General features: G+C 43.4%; 1 pseudogene; it reads left to right on the top strand.

Annotated features, from left to right (window-relative positions):
- Positions 1–761: 761 nt before the first annotated feature.
- Positions 762–1,317, top strand: LOC110150886 (NEDD8-conjugating enzyme UBE2F pseudogene; annotated as a pseudogene).
- The last annotated feature ends 11,918 nt before the right edge of the window (positions 1,318–13,235 follow it).

Here is a 13,235-nt window from a genome sequence, read left to right as displayed (position 1 = left end):
CACTTAGATTATCTAGGTATTGGCTTCTTTTTCTGCAATGAAGCAGCAATAAAAGTCTCCTTCTCAATGTGGCTCAAGGTTGGAATGAAATAATATACCTGAAGGTGTTTTTTTAAACTTTAAAGAGCTAAGCAAATACATTACCACTGCAGACAAAAAACTTTATTGGTATATTATTCCCAATGATACTTTACAGATGTACTCCAACATGTTGTTCCATTCTAGGAAAGGAACAGATATTGTGAATTCTTGACAATTGTTTCTTAATCTGTTCAAACTTGAGCAGGATGTGGGTGTGTTCTAGAGAACACTTTATTTTTCCACAATTTCCACATTTGGAAAAACTGCAAAAGAGTTATGGAAAGCTGGAGGGGCTCACATGCTGAGTTTTAACCTAAAATGTCTGACAAAAAACGATATAAATGTAAGCCAGTTGTCAGGTTGCGCTGTTCAAACAGAAATTAAGATGTTCCTTCTTCAAAGAGAGAGTGAACACTGACTCAAGACAACAGCTCTATATATTTACCTCAATCCTACTTGGAAGTTGAAACATTTTCTTAATAGTTCATAAGCACTAATTACTTGCGGTGTCTTATGTAGTTAGTTTATTTAATAGTTTAAACTGGACTCCCGGTCCTGCCACCTGGAGCCGGTACAGGGGTGAGGGGCCACGTCTCGCTGCTGCTCCCCAAGCCGGGCATGGTGTTGGGTGCCGGGCCTGCCTCGCCTGTCTCGGGGTGCCCACGAAAAAGGAGGCAGTGATGCTGCTGCTGGCAAGGAAGCTGAAGCGGGATGACGGTTTCAGAGTCCCAGGCGTCAGCCACAGCCTGACTGCACTCGGCAGGTGTCCGTGAGGTACAAGCTGCTTGTGAAAGAGGTCGTAGAACTTGAAGCTAATTTACCTTGAACGTGTAAAGTACATGTTCCTGATCCAAACAAGCTTCATTGTTTTCAGCAAACTGTCACCCCAGGTGAGGGTTACTACCAGGGTGAAAAACTTCAGTTTGAAACGGAAGCTCCTGATGCATGCAACATGGTGCCTCCCAAAGTGGAAATGCTTGCCCAGGACCTGGCACCCCAACATCACAGAGATGGCCGAAGATATGTCTCAGTTGACTGAGAGAACATTCGACCGATAGCACCGGCTGGGCCCCCATGAGGGCACCGAAGGCTGTTGTTTGGGGATTAAACTCTTTGTTTACTCATCCGTGGAATTTTGATGATCCACTGAATATCCAAGCTGCGGGACATCACTTGCAGGTCAAGGAGGACTTCTGGCATCAAGTGGAAGACTACATTATGCACTCTGCCAGATGATACGAGGAGAGGACTGCAGGGCCCTGGGCTGAGCCTGAGAAGATTGTCTCCACCTAAAACCAGAGGGAACCTCTCCCCAGTTCTCGGCTCCCCTCAATCCCGCTGGGTCGTCCGAGTCCCGTGACCACGTCGTCCCGAGGAAGAACCTCTTCACGACCGCCCACTGGAGCCAGAGAGTTCCATATGTATGCTGCCAGAAAATGTGTCTGGGGGTTCTACTATTTACCTTAACGTGTTTACTTTTTTTGAAATCGTTCTGTACATGCTGTTGACCGGAAATGAACTCAGCGTCAAGGTTAGAGCCGCTTCTCCCCTCCCCAAGTCAGTCCCATACAGGCGACGCTCATGACGTGCTCCGTATAGCTCGCAGATTGGCCAGCAGAAATCCGCTGCAAACTGATTGGTGCGAAGCCTCTTAGCTCCGCCCACGAATGTCGGCCCCTCCTAGGTTTCCTGACATTTCCCAGAATGCAGTCATTCACTGCAGATCTCTTATTGAAATGTGTATTTTATTTACTGTAAGTATATTTGGGAGCAGATTTGTAATTTGTACAATTTAATGTTTTTTTTTTTTTCTATTCTCATTTAGTTTGTATTTTCATTCTATAGAGCAGACAGAAAGATGTTGGGTCAAGCTACTATTGAGAAATACAAAGTACGAAAGGCAAAAAAAAAAAACAAAAAACACGTTTAAACAGTAGAGATATATGTACAAAGTTATCTTATATTACAAATACCCCCTGAAACTTTTATGTCAAATATTCATTTCCCACCCACAGCATTTTTTTTTTTTTTAAGAGTCCATGATTTCCTGACACTTTTCAGTTATATTAAAACTCAATCTCAGGCTTTCCTGGTGGTCCAGCGGTAAAGAATCCACATGTCAATGAAGGGGATGTGGGCTCCATCCTTAGTCTGGGAAGATTCCCCATGCTAAGGGGCAGCTAAGCCTGTGTGTTACAGCTACTGAGCCTGCACTTTGGAGCCCTCCAGCCACAACTACTGAAGCCGGCAGGCCTAGAGCCGGTGCTCCACAGCAAGAGAAGCCACAACAATGAGAAGCCTGTGCACTGCGATAAAGAGTAGCTCTCCCCTCACCACAGCTAGAGAAAGCCCGCATGCAGCAAGGAAGACAGAGCAACCAAAAATAAAAACTTAAAAAAAAAAAACCCTTAAAATCGGGTTGGAGAGGGATGGATTGGGAGTTTGGGATTAGCTGATGCAAATTATTGTGTATAGAATAAACAACAAGGTCTTAAGGTATAGCAAAGGGTATATATAGTATATAGTAAGTATATGGTACATATTTATCATAGTATATATGGTAAGTATATAGTATAGTAAGGTATATGTAGTATATAGACATTCACTATCCTGTGATACTTTGCTATATCACAATATTGTTAGTCAACTATACTCCAATATAAAATAAAAAGTTAAAAGAAGTCACAGTTATAAGGTTTAACTAAGGAGAGAGAGAACAAGGAAACTAATATTTATTAAGCATCTTTTAAAATGGTAGGCATTGTGCTATATATTTTACACATTTTTTCATTTAATACATAGGACTGTGAATTAGGTGTTATTATTTCCAACTTAAAGATTAGATTTATTGAAACAATGAGCTATCAATACACCTATCAGAGTGACCAAAGTCCAAGGCACTTTTAGTGCCAAGTGCTGACAAGGATGTGGGCAACAGGAACTCTCAAGTGGTACAGCCACTCTGTGGGCGCCCAGGTGATGCCAGTGGTAAAGAACCCACTTGCCAATGCAGGAGACAAGAGATGTGGGTTCGACCCCTGGGTCAGGAAGATCCCCTGGAGGAAAGTATGGCAACCCACTCCAGTATTCTTGCCTGGAGAATCCCATGGACAGAGGAGCCTGGTGGGCTATAGTCATGGGGTTGCAAAGAGTTGGACATGACTGAAGTGACTAAACCACCACCACCACAGCCACTTGGGAAGGCAGTTTGGTAGTTTCTTATAAACCTACTCCTACCATATATCATCCAGAAGTCATGTTCCTTGGTATTTATCCAAATTAATTAAAAACTTATGTCCACACAAAAAAACCTCCACATGGATGTGTATAACAGTTTTATTGATAATAGGCCAAACTGGGAAACAACCAAGATGGCCTTCAGTAACAGACAGGATAAATACACTTTGGTACATTCAGACAATGGAATATTATTTGGCACTAAAAAAAAAAAAAAGACTTATCAAGCCATGAAAAAAACATGGAAGAATCGTAAACACATATTAATAAGCAAAAGAAGACAATCTGAAAAGGCTACATGTTGTACAATTCAACAATATGACATTCTGGAAAAGCAAAAACTATGGAGACAGTGAAAATATCAATTGTTGCCAAGGATTAGGCAAGGAGGGATGAACAAATGGAGCACAGAAGATTCTTAGGGCAGTAGAATTATTCTGTATACTGTAATGATAGATACATGCCATTACACATCTTTCCAAACCTATAGAATGTACTACACCAAGAATGAACCCTAGTCTTAACTATGGATTTGGGGTGATAATGATATATCAATGTAGGTTCATCAATTATAATAAATGTACCACTCTGGTGGGGGAAGTTGATAGTGATAATGATGTTATCAATATTGGTTCAGTGATTATAACAAGTGTACCACTCTGGTGGGGAATGTTGATAGTGGGGGAAGTTGTGCATATGTGGGAACAAAGGGTATCATGTACTTTCCACTCAGTTTTGTTGTGAATCTAAAACTGCTCTAAAAAATAAATTCTATTTTTAAGAGTGTGTGCATGTTCAATCACTCAGTTATGTTCAACTCTTTGCTACCCCATGCTGTAGCTCTCCAGGCTCCTCTGTCCCTGGGATTATTCAAGCATGAATATTGGATTGGGTTGCCATTTCCTTCTCCAGGAGGTTTTTCTGACCCCAGGATCAAACCTGAGTCTCCTGCGGCTCCTATATTGGCAGGCAGATTCTTTACAGCTGAGACGTGTGTGCTCAAAAAGAGCACACACTACCAAATATGAGGCTCTACAAGTTTGAAAATTCACCAAGACAGAAACCTTCTAGAATACCTAACTTTAGTTACTAACAAGACATTCTTTTGCTTCCTAGAGTTGGCAAGCTATATAGATTTCCCTTAAGCATGCTACTGGATTAGATAGTTCATTTTGAATTTTCATGTGATTATTTTTTTTACTGCAGGGCGTTCAAGTGGATGATTATTGACATAGTCTTGAAACAGAAAGTCAAAATTACTTTTCTTAAAAGTAAATAAATACCAAAACCCAAAACAAAACAAAAATATCCTGTGATAAACCACAAGGAGAATATTATAAAGAATGTATACACACACACATACAACTGAATCACTTTTCTGTACAGCAGAAATTAAGACATTATAAATCAACTATACTTAATAAATTTTTTAAAAAACTCTCAATCTGATCCAATCTTACATGTAAACCTCCAATTTCACATCTGATTTAAACCATCTGTCCCTTCTTACTTCCTGGACATCCCCAATCCCATGGTAGCTGATCTCCAAAGATGGCCTTAAAGCACCACACCCTTCATTGTCCCCCCTATACTGGATCTGAGCTGGGCCTTTTCTTTTTTTATGCAATTTTTAAAATTTATTCTTGGCTATCTTTGCTGGGTCTTTGTTGCTGTGCTGGATTTCTCTAGTTGGGGCAAGTAAGGGCTGTTCTCTAGTTGCAGTGTGTGGGCTTCTCATTGCTGTGGCTCCTCTTGTTGCAGAGCATGGACTCTAGGGTGTGTGGGCTTCAGTATGTGCAGCACGTGGGCTTTACAGCACAGAGCTGCCCCAAGGTATGTGGGATCTTCCCCGACCAGGGATCAAACCCGTGTCCCCTGCATTGGCAGGTGGATTCTTTACCACTGATCCATCAGGGAAGCCCTGAGCTGGGCCCTTGACTCCTGTTAATCAGCAGGAGTTGGTGATGGACAGGGAGGCCTGGCATGCTGCGATTCATGGGGTCGCAAAGAGTTGGACATGACTGAGTGACTGAACTGAACTGAATCGGCAGAAAAGGCTGCTGTGCCAGTTCTGAGTCTAAGTCAAAAGAGGGCCTGGCAACTTCTTATTTTGCAGTATTTGGAAGCCCTGAGCCATCAAGTAGGAAATCTGGTATGTTAGCCTGTCATGTGGAGAAACCACGTGGAGAGGGAAAAGTCCCGAGCCCAGACAACCAATAGTCCTAGCTGAGCCCAGTTTTCTAGGTGTCTCTGACGAGGGGCCAGATGTGTAAATAGGACACCATGGGCATGAAAGCCTAGTCAAGGCCGCAGGCGACTGTAGCTCTGGTGACCTGCTCATGGAGCAGAAGAAGCACCCGTTGACCCTCAGATGCAAGACAGGAAAGCCACTACATCCTGGGATGGTTTATTACACAGCAATGGAGAACTGGAACATTTCTTATGCCCATATCTTTCTGGCTGGGGAGAGGGACATGACTTTTCTCTTCACCTTCCTCTTCTGTTTCTAGCTTTCTGTGTAGGGGACTGCTAAGAGGGGTGAAAACAGGGACAGTCTTTGCTCTTAACTGCTCCCACACCAGGTGATATGCTGGAGTTGGCCTGGACCAGATTGTTTGAGCCAACTGTTAAATTTTTAGGAATTTTATGGACCAAATGTTACAAATGCCACCATTAAAAATTAAATTACATAAAATGATAATGAAATAAATTATATTAAAAAAGAGGTGATAAATACTCAAAACTTGCTATCTCCTATCTTTGAGCGTTGGTGATATAGGAAGGCAGCTATGCTCACCACTACCTTATTTTGCTATCATCTATCATGTCTTTAAGGTTATTGACATGTCTTGCATGTGTCTGGTGGAGATGCCATGGAGCTATGTGCTACTGTGCTAATTCTTTTCAACCTCACAATGAATGAGTAATGTCACATCAGTAGCTTAGAATCAGCCATGGTGGGAATCATTATACTGTGGAAATGAGCAAAACATTTAGAAATTAGTGACTTCCCCCTGTGGATTAAGCTTGTTGTTAACTTGGAATCCTGTTACATGTATTAATATATAGGGCATCTTTGGTCCATCCTTGCTAGTGCATGATGCCTTCTCTGGGGGAGGCAGGAAAATGTTAGCTTTGTATGAGTTTTTTTGAAGGTGTCCAGTGAGACCCTAATGCTGGGAAAGATTGAGGGCAGGAGGAGAAGGGGGCGACAGAGGATGAGATGGTTAGATAGCATCACTAACTCAACGGACATGAATTTGAGCAAACTCCAGGAGATAGTGAAGGAAAGGGAAGCCTGGCATGATGCAGTTCAGGGAGTCACAGAGAGTCAGACACTACTTAGCAACTGAACAACAACTACAACAAATGAGACCTGCTACTATTCCAGCTCCTCATGTGGGAAGTTTTTGATCCACCTTCTTATTTTGGCCCTTAGAAGAAGACCTCTCCACTTCTTGCTACTAGTTCCTTTGGCCAGTGGATAGTCCCTGTCTGTAGAACACAATAGATCAAACCTGCCATCTTCTTGGATGTCCATCTGACCCACCAGATAGGACCGGGCTGCAGAGTCGGACATGACTTAGTGACAAACTTTCAGTTCAAAGATAAAGAAATATGATTGTAAGGATAAAGAGTTAGTTTATCCTTAGAGTTAGTTAGTCTAAGTAATCATGAGTGCCCTGAGTTAGGTTCCCTGGGAAGTAAATTCTGAGATGGAGCTCAGCATACAGAAAGTTTATTAAGGTTGGGGGTTAAAGATGAAGAAAAGCTGGGCAGAAGGAGAAGCTGAACTGAGGAACAGTCACAATAAGAACTCTCCTTACACTGCGGGGCATTTTGAAGCTGGAAAGGCCCTTCGGACTATATGCAGTCTGCCCAGAGAGCCACGTGACCTTGGCCAGGGGGCCCTCTTCAGTTGAGATAATTCCCAAAGACAGCAAACCCTCAACAACTTTGATGGTCAGTTGTTGGGGCATGAATCTTTCCATCTTGAAGGGAGGATCTGGCCATGCCACTGCACACATGACAGACATCCCTTTCCTGGTGCAGTCTACTAACTTTGCATGAAGTCTGGGGCCAGCTCCTCTAGGATTCGGGTGAGCCTCTGAGGGGAACTTACAGGGGGACAGCAAGTGAGACAGACAACACTCCCACCACTGCAGGTAGCTGGGAGGCCAGACAGGATATTCACTCTCCCCCTCCTTGGCTAATCATTCAAAATTCCCTTCATCCTTGGCTAGTGGCTCAGCTGGTCTTTGGGGTTTCCTTGACCAGAAATTCAGACTCTCACCATTGAGGGGGTTCAGTCCCATTTCTTAGGCTGTAGCTACACCATCTATGATGGGTACGTGTTGATGAGTACCATACTTTGATGACAAAATACTAAGAGCAGTCCAGATGGACTACTTGTGTGCCAAACATAAACCTCTCTGCCCAGTCTGGGTAATGGCAGGTCTTCCTCGTGACTGATGATCAAGGCAGATTACCCCTGAAAGGCCTTTGACATGAGTTTCCTGAAGTGGTTGGGTGGCAGGTGTAGCTTAGAGTATGGTGGGATTCTCACAAGGCCCCCTGGTGCACCGAATCCCTCTTTAGGATCCAAGGTCTAGTCTATGGCCATACCGCCTTGAATGTGCTGGATCTCAAGTGATCTCGGAAGCTAAGCAGGGTTGGGTCTGGTTAGTACTTGGATGGGAGGACCCAAAGTCTCAACTCACAGAAGTCAACTTACTGGGACTGGAGAATACATTCCCTAAGAGAATGTTGGAAAGTGTTGTTTAGCCTAAAAAGTAGATCAATGAAGACTTCGTTATAAATCTTCTGCTCTGTATCACAGTGTTGTGTAAAGACAGATTTTTTTACTCTACGCTGAAATGATAAGTAGAGTATATGAATAATGAGACCCAATTCCTAAGTCACTTTTAGCTAGTAAACTACTAAATAGAAAATAAATCAATGAAGTGATCAGGAGTACTGAGAAATATCTTAGAAATAAATTTCAGAGAGGATAAATCAGCAACATTTGAAGCCAGGAAGTTGGGGATTAGTTCTTCCCTTAGACCCTTACTGATTGACTAAGGTGGCCACATGTGGGGTCTGAGGAGCCCCAGAGAATTTTCTGAGAGTTAGGAGAGTAAGACTGGGAAATCAAGCATATTAGGTATGTTTCTTGATATTTGCAACACAACCCAAGATTTAATTACCATCAGGCCCTACATTTGTAATTCTTTCTGACCCACCTTAATGCACAGCTCTGCTTTTTTCCTATTTTAGTCTTACTAAGGAGAGAGCAGGGCTTCCCTGGTGGCTCAGTGGTGAAGAATCCACCTGCCAATGCAGGAGATACAAGAGATGCAGTTCAATCCCTGGGTCGGGAAGATCCCCTGGAGAAAGAAATGGCAACCCACTCCAGTGTTCTTGTCTGGAAAATCCCATGGACAGAGGGGCCTGGCAGACTACAGTGCATGGGGTTGCAAAGAGTTAGACAACCAAGCAACTAAACAAAAACAACAGAGATCAACCCTTGATCTCTGCCAAAGCCTCTGCCTTTCCACACTCTATGATCTTTTCCATGCCAACACAGACACTAATATTAAGACTAACATGAACAGATACTGATAACACACACTGCATTGAGGGAAGGTCTATGCCATGTACACATATCACCAATATTAGTAGTTTTGGACTACTAATGGTAGTAGTGGACTACTAATGGACTACTATGATGAAAGTGAAAGTTGTTCAGTTGTGTCCAACTCTTTGTGACAGCATGAACTATACAGTCCATGGAATTCTCCAGGCCAGAATATTGCAGTGAGTAGACTTTCCCTTCTCCAGGGGATCTTCACAACCCAGAGATCGAACCCAGGTCTCCCACGTTGCAGGTGGATTCTTTACCAGCTGAGCCACCAGGGAAGCCCTACTAGGAAGATCTTGTTATGATTTTTATTTTACAAACAGGACACAGAGGCATAGGATGTCTGGAAGAAATGATTAATACCAGAAGGAAGAGAGAAAACAGGAGGAGCTGTGAGATTTCTCCTGTGTCCTTTTGCTGTTCTTCATATAGTTGTCACGCCCAAGTTCTTTTGCTCTAGTGGTTACAGTTTTCAAATAAAAAATCAGGACACAGGGCTTTAAGCAATGCTTTCTGTGCCACTAGAGGGAAACAGAGGCAGCCAGTACTGTGCATCTGAGGAAGCATGGAGGCAGGTGCTGCTGTCCCACCTTCTTCTATGTGACTGGGTACCACCTGGGAGACTCCAGACAAAGACCCCTATCTCTCATCACCTGGTTTCCCACCGCAAACTGAGGTTGATGAAGGGTGGTATTTCTCCTGCACTATTGGTGGGAATGTAAATTGGTGCAGCCACCATGGAAAACAGGACAGTGATTCCTCAAAAAGCTAGAGTTGCCACAGGATCCAACAAGCCTGCTCCTGGGCACGTATCCAGACAAAATGGTAATTCAAAAAGACACATGCACCCCAATGTTCATAGCAACGCTCTTCATAACAGCCAAGGCATAGAAACAACCTAAATGTTCATCAGCAGATGAATGGATAAAGAAGATGTGGTACCTATATACAATGGAATACTACTTAGCCCCCCAAAAGAATGAAATAACGCCAACTGCAGCAACACAGGTGGTCCTAGAGACTATCATTCTAAAAAGTGAAGTCAGAAAGAGAAAGACAAATATTATATGATATCACTCACATGTGGCATCTAAAGTACGACACAAATGAACTTATCTGCGAAACAGAAACAGACTCACAGACACAGAGAACAGATTTGTGGCTGCCCAGGAGGAGGGAGTCTGGGATTAGCAGATGCAAACTATTACATACAGGATAAACAACAAGGTCCTACTCTATAGCACAGGCAACTATTTTTAATATCCTGTGATAAACCATAAGAGAAAATAATACATAAAAATAATGCATAAATATGTATAACTCAATCACTTTGCTCTAGAGCAGAAATTAACACGACATTGTAAATCAACTATGCTTCAATTTAAAAGGTTTTTAAAAATGAAGGGGTTTTGAAAATTAGGCATGACAGCCCGTACAAAACACCTGACCTAATGCCCTAGTTGTGTGTGTCAAAATAGTTCTATTTGAGGCTTATAACCCAGTGAGGGTGACATGTGTACTCTGTTTTGGAAAACGCAAGACCCACTGTTGTTGTTCAGTCACCAAGTTGTATCTGACTCTTTGTGACCCCAGGGACTGTAGCGTGTCAGGCTGCCCTGTCCTTCACTATCTTACAGAGTTTGCTCAAATTCACGTCCATAGAGTCTGCAAGACCCACGGTTGTTCTTTTCAAGCTTATCTGAATTTTGGTTTATTCCTATCTCAGAAGTGTCAATGGCGCTTTTCTTTTTTCTCTCCTAACATCTTATTTTCCAGGCTCCCAGAGCTGTTTCTCTGACCATCTGGTTTTTTGGCCCAGCTAATAAGATAATGCTTTCTTGTTTGCTTGTTTGGATTTCATGATTTGGTGGCTTCTGTGCTGATTATCTGATTAGAACTCTCATTAAGTACCTTCCCTTTAGCTTGTCAACAAACAAGTTTTTCCACTTACAAGATCATCCTAATAATTAGTTGGACTTTCTTGAGCCTGAGGCAAAGATTTTAGATCCCTGAGCTCATTTTCCTCTTCAGTGTTAGTCAGTGTTACTCAGTCAAGTCTGACTTTCTGACCCCGTGGACTGTAGCCCGCCAGGCTCCTCCGTCCATGGAATTCTTCAGGCAAGAATACTAGAGTGGGCTGTCATTCCCTTCTCCACGGCATCTTCCTGACCCAGGGATTGAACCTGGGTCTCCTGCATTGCAGGCAGACTCTTCTGCCTGAGCCACCATAATTATGGTCATTTTGTCTCCTGATAAATTCAAATTTAGGAGAGCTACCTCCTGGCAGCGCGGTGGCTCTCTGGCTGTCATTTCTGCTTTGGGAATCTCTTCCTGGATAGCGGGGTTGCTCACTATATGGAGGCTCCTTGGAGGGCCAGCCAGACCCTTGGGACCCACCTCCTGGGCATCACTGTTTCCCCTGCACTTTCTACCTGCTCAGGAGGGCTCCAGGCTTGGGGTGTAATGTTCTGTCATCATGGTCTTGAAATTCTTCATCATCTTATCTTTGCATTTGTGTTTTGCAAGTGAAGTCCAATGGGATCACAGAGGATGTGATGGTGTCTTGGAGCCCACTGCTTCCCTAGGACAGTTTCTTCACTGCCCATGCCCCTGCCTTGGTCCAGGGACTGCTGTTCTCTTCTGGCCTCCAGTGGGGCTGGGTGCAGGTTCCAGGACAGTCGGAGGCAATGCCATGTGCTGAGCCGCAGGGAGGGGCTGGGACTGGGAGTCCATCATGGTGAAGGTCTGCACTGGTGCTGTCATTGACTCGTGACTGAGGGAGTACTATGTTAAATAGCAAATGGTGGCTCAGAAGGTAAGGAATCTGCCTGCAATGCAGGAGACCTGGGTTCGATCCCTGGGTCAGGAAGACGCCCTGGGAAGGGGCATGGCAGTACATTCCAGTATTCTTGCCTGAGAAATCCGATGGATAGAAGGAGCCTGGTGGGCTACAGTGCCCTGCAGGATCGCAGAAGAATCAGACATGACTTGGTGACTGAAACAACAACAATGCATACATATAGCTGATTCACTTTGCTTACAGCAGAAAATAACACAACATTGTAAAGCAACTATACTCCAAGTTTTAAAAATCAATGCAATATTTGCTGTCCTGTTTCTAGACCTATTTTTCACATATTGTCTGTGATATACTTAAATAAACTATAGTGTGTGTGTGGGGGGGGTGGCTCAGTCATATCTGACTCTTTGCAACCTCTTGGACTATAGCCTGTCAGGCTCCTCTGTCCATGGAATTTCCCAGGGAAGAATACTGGAGTGGGTTGCCATTTCCTACTCCAGGGGATCTTTCTGACCCAGGGATTGACTCTGGGTCTCTTGCATCTCTGCCACTGGCAGGTAGATTCTTGACCACTGTACCACCTGGGGAGCCCAAATAAACTACAGCATAGTACTAAACCAGAATGTACTAAATCAGAACATCTAATTACCATTCCAATGAACAGCACTGCTGCTGTGGTCACTGCTTTGGAGTTGTGATTGCCCAGTTCTCCAGAGCAGGGTGGCAATTCCTGCAGGAAGGAGGCTCTGGTTCCTCTTTAAGTCTGAGTAAGTAAATATTTGTGTTCAATTTGACGCAGGTTCTCCCCAGGGAAGTCAAGCTGGGTGGCTGATTTTGACCTATCAGGAGAGGGTTATCATGAACTTTGGCTCGTTTCCTCCTCCTTAAGAAAATAATCACTCTGGACAGCCCCATTCAGGGTTGCTTACACTAACTGCCCAAGTGAAAAGTGTCATTGAGCCTGGTGTAGAAGCTTTTAATTTCACACAATCTCTCCCAAAGAAATTAAAAGCAAGCTGTTCTCATTCTCTGTGTTACCAAATCGCTTCCTCTTACAAAACATATTAGCTAATGTCTACTAAACGGCCCTGAGAAAGACATCCAAAGAAGGTCAGAAAGCCACTGTGGCACCTGAGTCCCCCTGGATCTAGTTCAGAAAACCTGGGTTCTAACCCCTGCCCTGTTATTTACACTGAGTTGTGGAGAGGAAAAGATGACACATGAGAGCCTGGCAGAGTCCAGGACACAGGAGGTAATAGCTAATAATTGTTTGTTGTGAAAGGGTATGAAAATCACTTGTAGGTACTTTAAAGCTCTCACTTAAGTTCTTATTATCAACCAGAAGGTAAGACGTGATGTAACTTTATAATTTGAACAATATCATATTTAGGATGAGAGTGTATTTGAGCTCATTTAACTGCATGCGGTATTGTGAGATGTTAGTGCCCATTTTGTCATCCTCTGTAAGGATGTCTC

The sequence above is a fragment of the Odocoileus virginianus genome, chromosome 19 (assembly GCF_023699985.2).
Source record: "Odocoileus virginianus isolate 20LAN1187 ecotype Illinois chromosome 19, Ovbor_1.2, whole genome shotgun sequence".
In the NCBI taxonomy this organism is placed as follows: domain Eukaryota; kingdom Metazoa; phylum Chordata; class Mammalia; order Artiodactyla; family Cervidae; genus Odocoileus; species Odocoileus virginianus.
The sequence above is the reverse complement of the archived record's forward strand: the minus strand, read 5'-3'. Positions and strand labels throughout refer to the sequence as shown.